The sequence below is a fragment of the Giraffa tippelskirchi genome, chromosome 10 (genome assembly GCF_054371585.1).
Source record: "Giraffa tippelskirchi isolate mGirTip1 chromosome 10, T2T-mGirTip1v1.2.pri, whole genome shotgun sequence".
Lineage (NCBI taxonomy): Eukaryota > Metazoa > Chordata > Mammalia > Artiodactyla > Giraffidae > Giraffa > Giraffa tippelskirchi.
Genome location: NC_137284.1, coordinates 114263093 through 114267314, shown reverse-complemented (window position 1 = coordinate 114267314; position 4222 = coordinate 114263093). Strand labels below are relative to the sequence as shown.

The 4222-nt window shown below is 39.7% G+C and overlaps 1 non-coding gene across 1 annotated transcript; it reads right to left on the bottom strand.

The window, feature by feature from the left end:
- Positions 1-445: 445 nt before the first annotated feature.
- LOC145524990 (U6 spliceosomal RNA) lies at positions 446-552 on the bottom strand. Its single transcript, XR_014068012.1, has one exon. It is a non-coding gene; the product is annotated as a U6 spliceosomal RNA (small nuclear RNA).
- Between the last annotated feature and the right edge of the window lie 3670 nt (positions 553-4222).

The following is a 4222-nucleotide window of genomic DNA, read 5'->3' as shown; positions in this document are numbered from 1 at the left end:
ATGTGTATGTATTTTGTGTGTACATACGTAAGGTCATCACAGTCATACTTTTTTTAAAGGGCCTTCACCACTTAGAAGGAGTTTCGAGTTCAATTTTAGTTCTGACTCACAAGGGAAAAGACGTGAACAAAATCACAAATGTACCTCTGGGAGGCAAGAGAGTGGCTTAACTCCTTAATTTAAGATGGAAACCTATTAGACAGATGACCCAAGCATTTTGGTGTGGTCTGGGTCCAAGGCAGGTGGCAAATCAGAGACACATAAAAACAAAGGGAATACATCTAAATTTACAGATATAAGTTAGAGGCTAATTTCAAAGCAGTTTTTGAAATAAATAAAACTTTGTACAAAATTAATATGCTACCTATGGATTTTCATGGCCATGGAAACATATTTCCCCTCCTTCTACCTCCTTTTTTATTTTTTTTTAGATAAAATTATTTATAAAAATATGGAACGCTTCACGAATTTGTGTGTCATCCTTGCGCAGGGACCATGCTAATCTTCTCTGTATTGTTCCAATTTTAGTGTATGTGCTCCCGAAGAGAGCACTCTACCTCCTTTTTTAAACAATTTTCACCCAATTTCCTTTCTTCATTTCCTTGTTCACAAAAGCCTGTCTTTTTTTCAAACTCGGTTGTTGGGGGTTGGTAAAAAAAAAAAAAATAGCTCAAGAAAGGGCAATATTCAAATCTTAAGCCCACATCAACCATTAATCTTCTGATATTTTTCTCTTTTTCCTTTTTGGAGGGCCAAATAGTACAGAATATCTGTATCTTCTGTTGTTGCCTGCAGCAGGAAAACAGCATCTAGCATTCTATCACTTGGTCATGAAGCCAAAGGAAACATGACCTCTAAAGCAGTGCTTTCTGTGGCAGAATCAGCACTGATCATCCACATACATGATTTGCATTCTAGTCTTCTGGATCTTCAGTTTTTCGAAATTTCAAGTATTATAAATCTGTATATTTATAATGCCCAAATTTGTTTCCCTTTCAGCTTATTATCGTTCCAGCAGTTATTGCACACCAGATAGAGACTTTTGTGAGATTTTATGGAGTTCTTGCTAAGTACTCTCCAATTACACTAGATAATAAACTCAATTTTTGACTCTTTCAGATAAAGCTAATTCACTAAAGCCAAAACTAGTGATTTCATAATAATCTCAGTCTTATCTGTCCCTGATTCTAGGAAGCATATCCAGTGTAGTCATGGCAATTTACACTAGAGAGCTAAATTACCTCTTTTCTAAATTACCACATGGACAAATTCTGCCTTTGGAAAAAAGTGTTATATTATTTGCATCTATGGACAAGTTATTTATATCTGAAGATATTCAAACTAGTCTTTCCCATTCTATTGTTTTCCTCTATTTCTTTGTATTGATCACTGAGGAAGGCTTTCTTATCTCTCCTTGCTATTCTTTGGAACTCTGCATTCAAATGGGTATATCTTTCCTTGTCTCCCTTGCCTTTCTTTGCAAAGAAATAGATGAAAACAATAGAATGGGAAAGACTAGAGATCTTTTCAAGAAAACTAGAGATACCAAGGGAACATTTCATGCAAAGATGGGCACAATAAAGGAAAGAAATAGTAGGGACCTAACAGAAGCAGAAGATATTAAGAAGAGGTGGCAAGAATACACAGAAGAACTATCCAAAAAAGATCTTTGTGACCCAGATAACCACGATGGTGCAATCACCCACCTAGAGCCAGACATCCTGGAGTCCAAAGTCAAGTGGGCCTTAGGAAGCATCACTATGAACAAAGCTAGTGGAGGTGATAGAAGTCCAATTGAACTATTTCAAATCCTAAAAGACGATGCTGTGAAAGTGCTGCACTCAATATGCCAGCAAATTTGGAAAACTCTGCAGTGGCCACAGGACTGGAAAAGGTCAGTTTTCATTCCAATCCCAAAGAAAGGCAATGCCAAAGAATGATCAAACTACCGCACAATTGCATTCATCTCACATATTAGCAAAGTAATGCTCAAAATTCTCCAAGCCAGGCTTCAACAGTACATGAACCATGAACTTCAAGAAGTTCAAGCTGTATTTAGAAAAGGCAGAGGAACCAGAGATCAAATTGCCAACATCTGCTGGATCATCAAAAAAGCAAGAGAGTTCCAGAAAAACACCTACTTCTGCTTTACTGACTATGCCAAAGCCTTTGACTGTGTGGATCACAGCAGACTATGGATAATTCTTAAAGAGATGGGAGTAGCAGACCACCTGACCTGCTTCCTGAGAAATCTGTATGCAGGTCAAGAAGCAACAGTTAGAACCAGACACAGATCAACAGACTGGTTCCAAATTGGGAAAGGAGTACGTCAAGGCTGTATATTGTCACCCTGCTTACTTAACTTATATGCAGAGTACATATAAGTACATAAGTACATATACGGAGAAGGCAATGGCACCCCACTCCAGTACTCTTGCTTGGAAAATCCCACGGCCGGAGAACCATGGTAGGCTGCAGTCCATGGGGTGTTAAGAGTCGGACATGACTGAGCGACTTCACTTTCACTTTTCCCTTTCATGCACTGGAGAAGGAAATGGCAACCCACTCCAGTATTCTTGCCTGGAGAATCCCAGGGACGGCGGAGCCTGGTGGGCTGCCATCTATGGGGTCGCACAGAGTCGGACACGACTGAAGTGACTTAGCAGCATGCAGAGTACATCATGCGAAATGCTGGGCTGGTTGAAGCACAAGCTGGAATCAAGATTGTGGGGAGAAATATCAATAACCTCAGATATGCAGATGACACCACCCTTATGGCAGAAAGCAAAGAACTAAAGAGCCTCTTCATGAAACTGAAAGAGGAGAATGAAAAAGTTGCCTTAAAACTCAACCTTCAGAAAACTAAGATCACGGCATCTGGTCCCATCACTTCACGGCAAATAGATGGGGAAACAATGGAAACAGTGAGAGACTTTATTTTTGGGGGCTCCAAAATCACTGCAGATGGTGACTGCAGCCATGAAATTAAAAGACGCTTACTCCTTGGAAGGAAAGTTATGACTAACCTAGACAGCCTATTAAAAAGCAGAGACATTACCTTGCTGACAAAGGTCCATCTAGTTAAAGCTATGGTTTTTCCAGTAGCCATGTATGGATGTGAGAGTTAGACCACAAAGAAAGCTGAGCACTGAAGAACTGATGTTTTTGAACTGTGTTGTTGGAAAAGACTCTTGAAAGTCCCCTGGACTGCAAGGAGATTCAACCAGTCAAGCCTAAAGGAAATCAATCCTGAATATTCACTGGAAGCACTGATGCTGAAGCTGAAACTCCAATACTTTGGCCACCTGATGGGAAGAACTGACTCACTGGAAAAGATCCTGATGCTGGGAAAGATTGAAAGCGGGAGGAGAAGGGGGTGACATAGGATGAGATGGTTGGATGGCATCACGGACTCAATGGACATGAGTTTGAGCAAGCTCCAGGAGTTGGTGATGGCCAGGGAAGCCTGGCATGCTGCAGTCCATGGGGTCACAAAGAGTTGGACACGACTGAGTGACTGAACTGAACTGAACATTCGAACTGACAAAGAAGGAAGAGTTAAAAAGAGAGAGAGAGATAAGTTAATGGAAATACACAGGAAAAAATTTACCAGAGCCAGCAATTTTCCCCATTACTTTCTTTTTATATTCACTGTGACTATAGTCATAGATGAAACCAAACTGTTGTCTGACTAAGTTGTTTGATAATCCCATTTCTGTTGCAATGTTCTCCTTAAGAGGAAGCAGTATACTTTTCCCTATTAATTTGCTCTTAGAATTGAGTTTTTCCCCCTTCTCTTAATGTTAGTATTTTAACTTCCCTGGCAGTCCAGTGGTTAAGATTCCATCCTTCCAATGCAGGGAGTGTGGATTCAATCCCTGATCAGGAAACTAAGAACCCACATGCTGCATGATGTGGTCAAAAAATATCAAGCTAATAGTATTTCAACACAAAAATTTGCTTTGTTCAATTATGAACATTTGTTAATCATGTCTAAAAATGCACTTTTATCATGGTAAAAATACTTAATGTAAAAGTTATCATTTTAACCATTTTTTTTTTCATTTTAACCATTTCTAAGTAGACAGGTTCAGTGGCACTCACACAGCTGTGAAACCACTACCATTCATCTCGAGAACTCTTTCCGTATTCCTAAATGAAATTCTTCAGTCCTCCTTCCCCTCCAGCCCCTGGCAACCACCACTCTAATCTCTGTCTTTGT